The 12831-nt window shown below is 41.5% G+C and overlaps 1 protein-coding gene across 4 annotated transcripts in view; it reads left to right on the forward strand.

The window, feature by feature from the left end:
- Window positions 1-783: 783 nt before the first annotated feature.
- The window catches only part of OSBPL3 (oxysterol binding protein like 3), a 94235-nt gene continuing 82187 nt past the window's right edge, over window positions 784-12831 (forward strand). For 2 of the 4 annotated variants that reach the window (XM_064674733.1, XM_064674756.1), the window contains exons 1-2: window positions 784-1031; window positions 9351-9430. The gene's annotated coding sequence lies outside the window, so the exon portion shown is untranslated. The remainder of the gene's footprint in view (window positions 1032-9350; window positions 9431-12831) is intronic. The other 2 variants (XM_064674743.1, XM_064674751.1) reach the window with 1 other exon arrangement.

Consider the following 12831-nt stretch of genomic DNA (forward strand, 5'->3'; position numbering starts at 1 on the left):
CCGCACCCCTCCCTTTCTCCTAAATGTGGATTAAATCGCACTTTGTAAATAAAAACGGCGTGAATGGTGCGCTAGGTCACATCCCGTCTACATCCTCGCAAGCAGTAACAATTTCTGAAGGATTTAGCACAGACATTCAGAGTTCGTGGAAGCCGTCCAGCGCACTTCTAACGGCCTGTATCTAATTTGTCATTCAAGTTGTTTCTTTTCAAATAAGGCGCAGAGGAACACGCTAATTTTAGGATGCCGGTGCTGGGCGGGGGGAGTGGGGGAAGGCGGGTAGGGGTGGTTCTCTCCCACGGAGGAGCTCTTCCCGAGGCGGCGGGCAAGGACAGGCGCGGGAAGCGCTCCCAGTGAGCGGGAAGTGATGCCCTCGGGCTGCCGCGGGTGCGGCGAGCCCCCGACAAGCCCTCTCTGCCGGCACCCGCTCGCACTTCACCTCTACGGCGTGGTAAGCCGCTCCCTCGGGACGAGGCGGCTCAGGGAGCCATCGCTCCCTCGGTTCCGAGTCTCCCGCAGGGCCGCTGCGGGATTAGCTCCGCGCCCGCCCTGCCCTGCCGTGCCCGCAGCCCGCCCTGCCCCGGCTGCTTAAGGCCGACTCGCGGGCTCAGCTCCGGCTTAGCCCGGGACTCCTGTCCCCGCGTCCCCTCGGGGACCGCTCCCCACCTGTCCGCGGGCGCTGCCCGTGACGTCATGGAAACACCCCCTTCCCCCGCCCCGCCGGCCGGGAAGGCGGGCGGGAGCAGCGGCTCCTGCGGGCGGCGGGGCGGGGGCAGCGCGGCGGCTCCTCCTGTTGGCCGGCGGGGCCGTCAGTCGAGCGCGGCGGTCCCGACGCCGGTCCCGCTTGTGGGCGCTCCCCGGCAGTCGGAGCGAGCACTCCCGCCCGAACCGGCGCAGGTGGAGCGGCCCTTTATGGTGGCGGCTGTCGCTGCTTTCAGGCTCCGTCCTCCCTCCCTCGCTCCTGCCTGCGGGGCGCCGCTGCCCGGGGGCCATGGCGGGGGCGCCCGGCGGGCCGTAGGTGAGGAGCTCAGGTGGGTGTCCGCCGAAGGGAGGGGGCGGTGTAGCGGGGCGCACCCCCGGGCGGGCTGGGGCGGGGGCGGGGGCGCTGCCCTCGCTGAAGGGCCGCGGGGCGAGCCCGGCTGGGGGGCGGCGGCGGCGAACTGGGCACGCGAGGAGAGTGGCGTTTGAGCGCACGGAAAGCACCTTTCTCGCCCGGCTGGCAGCGAGGGCGCCCAGGGCTGACGGCCGGGGCTGCTGCCGGTGCAGCGCCTTCTCCCGCCTGCCCCGCCGAGCCCCTCTCCAACCACCTCCTGTGGCCCTCGTGGTCCCCGGCCGCGCTGTCACAGCCCCACGCGGCTGTTCTGGAGCGGCAGCCAACTTAGACATCTTTCCCTGCTCCAGGAGGGTGCCGCTGACGGGGTTATTTGACTCCTGGTGCGCTCCGTGTGGCACCGAGGTGGAGCGCATTCCGGGCGGGCTGTGTCACACCGGGCTGGCGCTGCCCGGGGAGCGGTGGCCGTTCCCGGCGTGGGCTGGGACAGATCTCCTCGCCGGCTGCGGGCTCTGGGGAATCGCCCGGCAGCCGGCTGGCTGTGAAATGGAACTTCAGAATTCTTGGAGGTGTTTGCAAAGCCGTCACTCTCCTCTAGTTCTGTGTTTCTCTGTGCGCTCGTAAAATAAAATAATAATAAAAAAAGGAAAAGCCACCATTATTATTATTTTTTTTTCTCCCCTGCATCTTAAAGAAAATAGGTTAATTAAATCCGTCTTCGGTTTCCAGGTTGATTTAATTTCCATTTGTGGACCAATTAAGCAATATGAGCTTTTAAATACGCCATTACTTGAAAACTGTTTGGTGTACACCTCAGTGACAGTGAAGTACTCTTCACTGAGACTTTTATTTTTACTAAGAGGATATCTGGAATGGCTAGTCTGGAACGGCATTTAATAAATGTAAGGTAATTTGTCTGCTTTACAGTTTTGTCCTAGGTCTCTAATGATGGTAACAGTGTTCTTCTTTCTGTTTTCTTGAGAAAGGACACAGGGAGTAGTTGCTTCATCCCTTGACTTTCATCGATTAATTATAGAGTTCACAATGTTTCACTCATAGAGTTCAGAGCATTTTACTCTACTTAATTTCAACAGAGCTTTGTAAGCCTAGTTTGGTTATTTAAAGCATGTGTTTTCATTAACAGTTTCTGAAAACCATGGGTAACAAGAGTTTTAATTTTCATGAGCTTTTATTTTTATTGTTGAAAATATTTTAAAAAAGGTATCTTTAAATAATACTCCCTCACCTGTATTCGCAATAGATTAAGCTAACTACTTTTGCACTGTGGCTCTTAGGCCATTTTCAAAACAGTGGCATTCACAAGTCTTTACTGTCTTTACTCTTATATTGTCTTCCCCATACATTGCTTTAGGCCGATTTATGCCCTCTCTTTAATCATTTTGTGTAATATCTTGGTTTGCATGCAGGAAAGGTGGGAGAGGACTTTTAGGCATTGGAGATGTTCTCTGTGTGTGCACTGGACAATTGTGGTTGTGCTGAAATTCCTAGGGTGTTCACTCAGGACAGGAAATGATGGTGGGACTCAGCTGGAGTCTGCTTGTTGCAACACTGTCTGGCTAGCTCATTCACTGTTGCAAATGTAAGTATTCTGTGTTTTATACAGAACCTTATTTGTTTTTTTTTAAGTAGACATGGGCACATAGTCATAAAGAATTGGGTCTTGTTCAAACCACATCTGTTATAAACAGATGCGTGTCAGCCTAATGGCTATTCCTTCATTTGTTGCATTCTCTAGGTCTTGTTACACACTGTGGAGGAAGTAGAGTCAAACAGGGAATTTCCTGTATCTTATGGTTTCTAACTCTAAAACTGAGTTTTCAGTTGCTACAAATGGTTCTCTTAGCTACAAAATGAGAAAAACCTTTCTATTGAAAAGTAAATTCATACACTAAGTGCTAATATGTTTTAGATTTAAACTGGATATGCTGTAAGGTGCATTTCAAAACCATGCAGTGATGAAGGAGGCAGCAGAATGAGTATGTGACTGTGCAGTCATAGGGTACTTTTATAGGTCAGAAGCAGCGTAGTATCTGTATCAGCATATTTTGATCTTATTGAATTCAATCTTACTTTACTTCAGTTAAGATTTGACTTGCCAAAGTTGCAAAGTTTTGCTGCTAAAGGGCTGAGGGGTAGATACTGTGATATGCTGCAACTAATGTAGCCAAAGAAACTTCTAGGAGAATCTAATTGCTTTTTCCGGTATCAAATTTCAGATACTAGGATGCAGATATTGTGACATCTGACAAACAACTATCCAGATAGGGACTAATGTGTTACCAAATTTACTTTGCTCTGCTTTTTGAGATGCTGGATTTATGTGTCTGTCTTCTGCATTAATGGTTATGGTAAAGCGTTATACTTTATGGGATGCTGTTTTTAGGCTCCTACAGCTATCACTTTTAAGTCTTTGAATATTGTGGTTTGAAATACATGTTTCATTGCTTTAGTTTTTCATTTATCTGAAGGACAAGGAGGTTTTGTGTATGTAACATTGTCCTTTTGTGGGTATTTGTCCTTATTCTGCTAACATAAAATATATCTCTGTGTTATCTAATTACCTTAGAGCAAAGTTTTCTGTCTGCCTTCAAGGTTGAGTGATGTGGGTGTTGATGCTAATGAATATGACAGTCTACATAAAGTCGAAGACATAATAGCTAAGAAAAGCACAGCTGTGGGTCTGACCCTGGGAGGCACGATATCTGTAACTCCTTCTCCTTTCAATCTGTTCTAGCTCGTTGTTCATGCAAAGTTCTTGAAGATGCTTGTGACTTTCACATGGTGCATATGTTCAGAAATAGATTCTATTATATGTAAAGTTATGGCATGAATGAATACATCGTTGGAGTTGTAGTTTTGGAGCTCTGTCATCATGAAACTCATGGCCTGTTGTTGCAAGTTACCTGAAACATTTATACGTAGGGTTAAGGACTGCCCCAGCCAGGGCAGAAAACAAAAAACACGAACAAATTCTTTCTGGTTTTCTGTATTCAGCTGTCCCAACTGAGATAATTGTTAAATGATCAGAGCTGTTGGTACTGTTGGATTTTTTTGTTTGGTTTGTGGCATTGTTTTGTTTTGTTTTTCTAAAATACAAATTCAATGGCAATTCTGGTACCTGCCTTCTTAGTAAAAGCTGTGAGGACTCTAAGAATGCTGGCTGAAACTGAGAAATGTATTTGGCCATTGCAGCTCGGCCCATGCTGTCCTGCCTGTCTGGTGTGCCAGAAGAGCACTGACTCAGTGCAAGCTCCTTAGGGTAGAAGTCACGTGTCAGTGTGTAGCACTGAGCAGAGCAGGGCTTAATCCTATTTCGGTGTCTGGGTGCTCCGTGATGTTAACCACAAAAGTAAAGAAATATAGTTGAGCTGCTTTCAATGAGGCAAGTGCTGAGCAGTTTTTGCAATGCTTGTTTGCTATTTGCTAATGATTCCCAGTGTTTAGATGAAGGCTATTCTAGACACGCCTCTTGAATTGTTTTCTGTGGAAAATACGTACTGATAAGCAAAACTTGACAGGAATCCCTGCTATGTGCAACAGGAGGGAGGAATAAGAGAGAGAACTGACTTTCATTGACCTCTAAGCCCCAAGCTGAAGTAGTGCATTGAGAATTGCTATGTGCATCTAGGTCTTAGACATATCTCTAAACTAAATAATTGTATATCTGGCTGTAAGACAACCTGACATAAAGATAGGGGCTGCCTAATAGCGTTTGGTAAGTCACAGAAGGAAGGCTGCAATTATGATCCTTTATGTGCTTCTGTGCATTGCTTTTCAATTTCATAAGTTTAGTCTGAATTTGAAAATTCTTCCTTTGAAGTCATTGAACAACATATTAGGCAAGCTCTGCATTCCTTGTCCAACCATGAGGTTGGACCATCTATGTTTTTAGATTTCTCACTTTCAAGTCCAGTTGTTAAATTACGAGTACTTGAACTGAACATTTCCTCTTTAGCCTTTAAGTTGTGGGGTTTTGATGCCTGAGTCATATTTCAGTTGGCAAACACAGCTGCTGCCATGTCAACATATAATTATTCCCTTCTGAACATTTTCTTTGGCACTTATGTTAACACGAGTGTGCAAACAAATCTTCCTTTCCTCTGCCTTCCACTGTAATGTAGGGATTGACAATTAAAGAGATTTTTCTTTTGATTCATCTTTCCATAACAGTAACTTTTTAAGTGATAGCTTCAGATTCTGCCTGCATGTTGGTTGAATTGAAACCTAAAAACCATGATACTATGTAGTGCTACAGTTGTCATGCAGCATTTGTATTTAGTTGCTGCTCTTAGAATGAAGACAGTAACAATACAGAATAGTGAAGGTGAGAAACCCATCCTTGTTTGTGACAGTGTTTCTAGCTATTCTGTTTTTACTGTGGTGATATCTGTTGAATTTCAGCAATGATTTTTTTATTATTAATTATTATTAATAATAATAATAAAGTAATGGGCTTTCTAGCCATTTGGTGTATCCTCTGATAAATGTTTTCTGGATAGAAGTCTGAAATGTTCCCTCACTGAATGCATTCATACTCTTCCCTCATTTTAATTGCACTCAATTCCGTTATTACTGCTTATGATGATACTGCAAAGATTCTGTTATCACAAGTGTAATCTCTTATCTGTTCTACCAGTTGCTTAGGTCATTTTTAGGTCACTAATGCGACACCACTTTTTCTCATGATTTTGGTGGGTTTTCTTAGTAGCAGCATCCACAGTTTTACTCTTCTGACTTAAGTCTGTTCCACTTTCATATAGGTGCCAGTGAAAATGAATGAAGCTACTGTTCATAATCGTTCAGATACATACAGCTGTGTGGGTGTACTCCATTTGCCTCACATGTATACTTTTCTCTGCCCAGAGAGTAGATGAAATCACTGAAGAGACAATTTCTGAACAGCTTGTCAATCAGCAAAAGAACCATGTGTGCAGGAGACTTTATCCTTCTCAGTGCACAAGCCCATCTGTGTCACTATTTATTCTACTTGTTACAGAAGATTAAGTCTTGCCCTTCAAGTTTTCATGGGAGCAGAGTAGGATATAGGTCTCTTGTACTTTCTTCCATTTTGCCAGCCACATATGTTAAAAACATTCTGTTGCAATGTCTCCCTCTTCTCCAAGATAATTGCTTTGTCAGTGTGCCTAGAAAAATAGCCTTGAGGAGGAATAGAGTTACTTCATACTCCTAGTTGCTGAAGTGAAATGTACAATTCTTATTTTTACAGAACTTTTTCTGTCCTATCTTCAGTGAAAACATATGACTTTGAAACCAGTCTTGGTAAGTTTTATTGTCAAAAGGCTTCTGGTGCTGTCTCAGGCTGCAAGGCCAGAACCGTGGCATCTCCCTTGAATATGATGTGGAACACATGTTGCTCATGCTGGCATCTGAGACTACATTGGCTGTAATTTTATTGCTAGAAAAAAAAAAAGCTTGTTTAATAGTCTTATAAAATATTGTATTCTGAAGGAGTGTGAATGATTCTATCTTTTTTTCTGTGTCTTTTGCTTGTGACAAATACGAGTGCAGAGATCCCCTAGACAAAGCTTTGACAGCATAAACTGTGAATTTAAGTGCAGGGGGAGGAGGAAGTTTCAATATGAACATGATGCTGTCTTGTATAACTTAAAAAAAGAAACAGCAAGTGTCAATCTTCTGTGGTACTGCTTGAATGATTTAAAATAACAATGTGTAAATCATCAGTAGCAACGGTCATCCTGAAGATGTGCAAGTGATTATTGTCTGCCTACCTGGGAGCAGATGAAGCTAACTCCAGAGGATGTGGGCTGCTGAGTCTCTACGAGTTTGTTAAGATGCCTGTGGTTAGGAGTTTGTGGTGGCTTTCTGAAGTTTACTCCCTGATACTTTGCTGCTCACCAAAGGCAGGCAGGCTGGTGCTTGCTGTGTGATGGTACTTCTCACAGTTTGGTAGCTGTGTGGGGTTTTCCCCCAATTGGATGTATCTGCATTTGTGCAGCTTAGAGGCACATGAGCTCTCAGTTCTTGAGAACTATGCATCAATTTAGGTAGCAGATGTTTTAAGAACTTGGTAGCCCATTTTTTTAGCAATGATTTTGCCAAGTCAAAAGAAGCAGGCCACCTAGCATGCATCAGGCTATTTGGAGCTGGCATAATTGCTAAAAGATTGCAGGTGTTTGCTTTTTAAATAAGCAATATTGGAATAAAGCAACAAAAAAAAAAATAAGGAAAAGGTGTTAAGACTATGCCTGAGGAGCAGACTTCTCCCTAACTTTTTTTTTTGCTAGTAAGAGTGATTAATAAGGCTCTATGGTCTACCCTGGAAACTTCTCAGAACTCCATCTTACTTGCTGTTACTGTCAAATAGGGTTAGCTGAATCACTTGGAACAGCCATGTTTAGTTTTCTTAAAAGATAACCTTCCAGTAATGGTTTTGTCACTTGTTAAGATATGTGACAGGACCAGAGGCAATGGGCATTGAAACACAGGAGTTTCCCTCTGAACATCATGAAGTATTTTCTTCACTGCAAAGGTGATTGAGCAATGGCACAGGTTGCCCAGAGATGTTTTGGAGTCTCCCTCGCTTGGAGATATTCAAAAGCTGTTGGGACATCATCCTGGGTAACCTGTTCCAGCTGACCCTGCTTGAGCAGGGGGTGGACCAGATGTCCTCAAAAGATCCCTTCCAACTTCAACCATTCTGTGATAACTTTACTAGTATATTTTGAATCTTAGTATAGTGCAGCTCTGCTCGTCAAACTCTTAGATCTATAAATGATCTTTTAAAAACCCAGTCAGAGTTGGGTTTTTTCCTGGGCTTGCCCGGGCCTTACCTAAGCCAATAAGCAACCTTGTGGTTTGGATAGAGGTCATCTTTCTTACAGCAGGGTGTTGTACAACATTATTGTAGTAGGCTTCCTCAGGAGGATTGCTGGTGTCTGTCTGAGAGAATTTGACTTTTAGAAAGAGGAGAACTAGAACTAATGGGGTTTTCTAATTTGCTGATGCTGAAGTCAAATAACAACAATATGTATATGAAGAAAGGAGAATCTAGGCTAGATCTAGTCCTGTTATTGAACTCTAGTAGCAACCATGTTAGGAAAGAAGACTTAATATTTCCTGTTTGTTTTTTGAATATACAAGGATTTAGGAGTTTGTCATAACTTGGCAAGAAAGATACTGTTTTTTTAACATGTGAATTCAGTAGCTGTGCCCTTACTGGTATCAGCAAATACTATTTACTGAAAAAAATGATGGGCAACAAAGATGTATCATGAACCCTCATTTGCCTACAACTGTAATATCTGTACCACTTCTAGGCTGAGGAGGCAGCCAGCTGGGCTTAGGGGAATGTTTTGCTATGTTATTCTTAACTTTCCATCCCAAAATACAGATCCACAGGAAAGGAAATCCAAAATTTGTGTGCCAAAAATGTTGAGCCAAAGTATTATAATTGATTCTTGTTTCCCTTAACTGAATGATACTGATATTTTTTACTGGGTGACATAACTAGGAAGTAACAATTCATAGCCCTTACACTACTGCCACAGCTGCTGAATTCAGGAAGTATAAAACCCATTCATTCTTTCCTGTTTTTTTTTGTTTTGTTTTGTTTTGTTTTTTTTTAAGTGATATCACTGAGTTCATTTGCAGATTTCTTACTGTCTTACAAATCTACCTATTTCAATTGCAAAACATTAAAACCAGAAGCACTTAAAACTATAAGTTTATAAAACTAAGGCTGACTTATTTAATATCTCCCAGTGCTTAGAGAAAACCAAATTGTTGAGGAAGGAGAACTTGCTGAGGTAGGGAACTGCAGTTGTGGATAAAATAAGTTGTTGCCTTTTAGTTGATATCCAGTTTGTTTTGTTGAAACAAGCTTTTTAACATCCTATTTCTTAGAATAAGTATACAAATGCACTGCTGAAATCATGTTTTTTCATTCACTGAATAAATATGGAACTTCATTTCAGATTCGGACATAAGAGGTTATAATTTTCCACAGGATGGCTGAATCATAGTCTTCTCTCCACACTCACGCATGCACACAATTTAACAGCTTATTTTCCTATGTACAGTACTATTTTGTACTTTACTTCTTGAAGTTCAGCAGGATCAACACTTCTACTTGAAAATCAACAGCAGAGCCATTATCAGGATATCACTTTGGTCAACGAGACTTGCTGGCTGTTTACTTGTTTTTACTTTTTTTCCCTTTTTCTTCTTTTAATGTCAGGCTTTGATAAAATGGCATATTTGATAAGGGTGACTTGTAAATTTTTTTCCTTTATTGCAGGAACACATAAGTATACAAGGTCATTTTCTTCTGCCGTGTCATGTGCATGCAGTTGTTGGTGTACTGAAGATCCCTTACAGGTGATATTACATTTTGAAAGACCAAATTTCAAGTAATGGGACTTGAATAAAAATACCATTGGGTATTTTTAAATGCATACAAAGTAATTGTTTTCATCAGAAAGGTTTAATAATTTGCTTTTAGTCCTAGTTCATTAGTTTGATAAGCTGAGCAAGGAAAATGCAACTTTCCATTTATTTCTGGTTGTATTGTCTGCCATCTCTGTTTTTAAACAAGTAGTTTCCTTAATTTCATAGTAATACAGTGGTATAACAGTGGCTGTATCTCAGTGACATGAATTGACTGAGTGTTCTCACCTGGGGAAGGGCTTGTGGGACTTGTTTAGGGTGGTAACCACTTCCTACTTGAAAAGGCTTAGGAAATCTTGGTTTCTGAGGCATGACTCAGCATTTGAAAACATCCATGTTTTTCTAACTGGGGATGCCATTTCTGTCTTGACATTTCAGACATGACAGTTCACACTGAACTACAAAACATTCCTTGTCAAGTGAGCTTGCATTATTTACTTTAATATGACTAGAATGCATGGTTAGCATAAGCACACCCTCTGTTCAGTGCCAGATGAGAATTGTTTGCTTATAGCTTTCTCAAATTAAACTCTTAAATAGTAGTTCAGTCTCCAGAGCTGTTCTACAAAAGGATCATCTTTGATTGCTGTTCTAAACTAAAAAAAAAAAAAAGAAAAAAAAAAAGAAAAAAGTTCATCTCTTGACTATTAAAGAGATGTAATGCCTTTCTCACTGTAGACTGTCTTCTAGTACTCACATCTTGCAGAACTAGAATTCTTGAGTGTTTATCATTCTTAATATCATTGCTCAACAGTCTGCAGGTGCATTGCTACTTGATCCACCTTGTGATGGGTTACTTAAGAAGAGAGAAGGTGTAGGCTGTGCGTCTGTTGTGCATTAATTTATTGACAAAAATCATATCTTCTATATTAGTCTAGTGTAATGCACTTACAGCTGAGAGGAAGGGTAGTGTTTGGGGTAAGGGAACTAGGGATGAAGGGCAGGAAAACAGATTTTTTTTTTTTTCTTATGTATTAGTGTACATAACTTTAATTCTCACTTCTTATTTTGACTGACCAAACTGCTTTTTTATTTCCTTGTGCATTTCTTTGGCCCTTGAAAGTCATGAGGGTGTTTTGAGTAAATACAGCCAAGTCATTTTATGAAGCTCTTTTGCCCAGTCTGTTAATGCCACTGAAACATTTGCATGCAAAAATGCTTTGTGAAATGTAGGAGGAGTGCAAACAAAAGTTGCAAGGCATAGATGGGGTAGATTTGTACTGAGATTGACTTTGAGGAAGGGAATTATTCTGATCTCCTGCTTCCTCCTTGCACTGATATTCTGAAGCACTTGTTTCTCTGTGTCTGAGTCCCAGAACTCTTGAGAACTGCAGTTGTTGTCTTTGGAAAGGCCAGGACATGCAAAGTCTTGACATCAAGTCAAGAAGAAAATATCCACAAATTTCATTTTCAGAACTGACATAGTTGAAGCTACCTGTGTCTAGTTGCCTAAACATAGATTCTAAAAAGTAGTTTCCTTGATCTGCCACTTTTAAAAATTATATTCCTTAAAAAAAACCCCACAAAAACACACTAAAACTTTGTTCACAAAAGAAATACTTAAAAGTGAGTAAAGCTGAAGTAATTTCTCTTTATTAGTGGAACCTTAAGAGTATTAAGACAAGGTCAGTTTTGCAGCCCAGATTAAATCAGCAATAATAACTTTGGCAAGTGGTATATAAAGACTTCCATGCTGAAAGTGGCTGTACTGACATATCACAGGACTGGAAGAGAATTCCTGGTTACTCAGGTTCAGTATTTGTAGCGGTCAATGCATTTGTATATTCCCTTTTTTAAAGTGACCAAGCATCATTTTAAACTTTGTCCCACTAACAAATTATTTCAAAGCTTCCCTGTTTGGACTAAAACTTTATTCCAGTATTCTGCCTAAATGTACCTACAACCAGTTAGTACGCCCGAATAAAAGTGGTATTTTTTCTTGGTATTTATAAAAGCATCTGCATTTCATCTAAACCTTTGTAAAGCAGTAACTTTTTGTTCTGTTCATGTGAGTGAGGCTCTCTCCCCCAGTCAGTTTAGGAGTCTCACATTTAGACTTGAAGAGATGCAGGGAATCTTGTAATGTGGGTGACTAGGTATGCTCATTTCAGGACAATATTCTGCTGTCAATCTTCCTTGCATAAACTTACATTGATCTCATGTGTGTCTTAGGTGCTATTCTTTGTTTTCTGACCAGATTAGGTGCTGGCAGTGCCTTGCACAGTGACTTTTTTTTGACTGCTTCCCTGTACAGATCTGTAGGAAATGCCTTAGTTTATGTCAAGGGTAGCTTTTTTTTCCTCTTAACTTCATCAGTTTGGTCATGACTTGATTAGACATTCACTCCGTGCATGTGAATACCTTGCTTTCCTTGTTCACTTCCAATTGTCACAGCAGTCTTACTCCTGGGGTCCTGACCTTGCCTTCAGGGCTGATGAACTGCATTTCCTGTCGCTGCTTCTGTTCATATGGTTCCTCTCACCTGCTGTTCTAGTTGTTTAATGCATCAGAGGTGCCTGTATACTTTTTGTCAGCAGCAACTTTTACTAGACATCTCAATTCCCTTGCCACTAGTAGGACTGTTAAATAAAACTAGCCCCAAAGTAATTCTTGGCAACCTCTTCTGGTGATCCCTGTCCAACCTGATAATTGTTTTTATTGTCTTCTGTGGCCAGTTGATCACTTTGCAGTTCTTCTACCAAAAAGGACCATTACTAGGTTTTTTTAATGCAGCTGTTGTCAGGTCCAGATAAGATCTAAGATTTCTTGTCTGTTTTTATTTTTTTTTTTGTAAAAAATAACTCTTACTATTGACTATGTGTTAATGATTGTAGTAGGGCTGATTTCTTTCTACTTTTTTTCCCCTCATCTTTAGCTCTAAAGACAGGTATTCTGTTTGCTCTCCTGTCATCACAGAGTACCTCCCACTGGTTTTTTGGTCTGCTTTAGAAGTATAGACTAGAGTTTTTAAGTTTTTCTATTGACTAGAGGTGAAGTAGGCATAATAACTTGAGAATGCATGGAAGTTTTATTTGCAACTCTATATGCAATTTAATCTGCCTTTTCTTGCAGAAATCTGCAGTGGTTTCATGTGGTTTTCTCCATTTGTGCTCAAGAAGCAGTTCCCTGTGATTCTGTGCTGGTTTTGATGGTTTCCAGGTCTGTTTCATAGAAGACATCCTGTCTTTCTTTCTTTACTAAGAAATTTTCACTTCCAGGTTACTACTTCACATAGTTTCTTTGAATTGTTGAAGAACTCTTTTTTTTAATATCTTTTAAATCAAATTTTTTGAAAGCTATAACTTTATTCCTGTACTTTGACATACAAGATG

The sequence above is a fragment of the Pseudopipra pipra genome, chromosome 1, assembly GCF_036250125.1.
Source record: "Pseudopipra pipra isolate bDixPip1 chromosome 1, bDixPip1.hap1, whole genome shotgun sequence".
Taxonomy (NCBI): domain Eukaryota; kingdom Metazoa; phylum Chordata; class Aves; order Passeriformes; family Pipridae; genus Pseudopipra; species Pseudopipra pipra.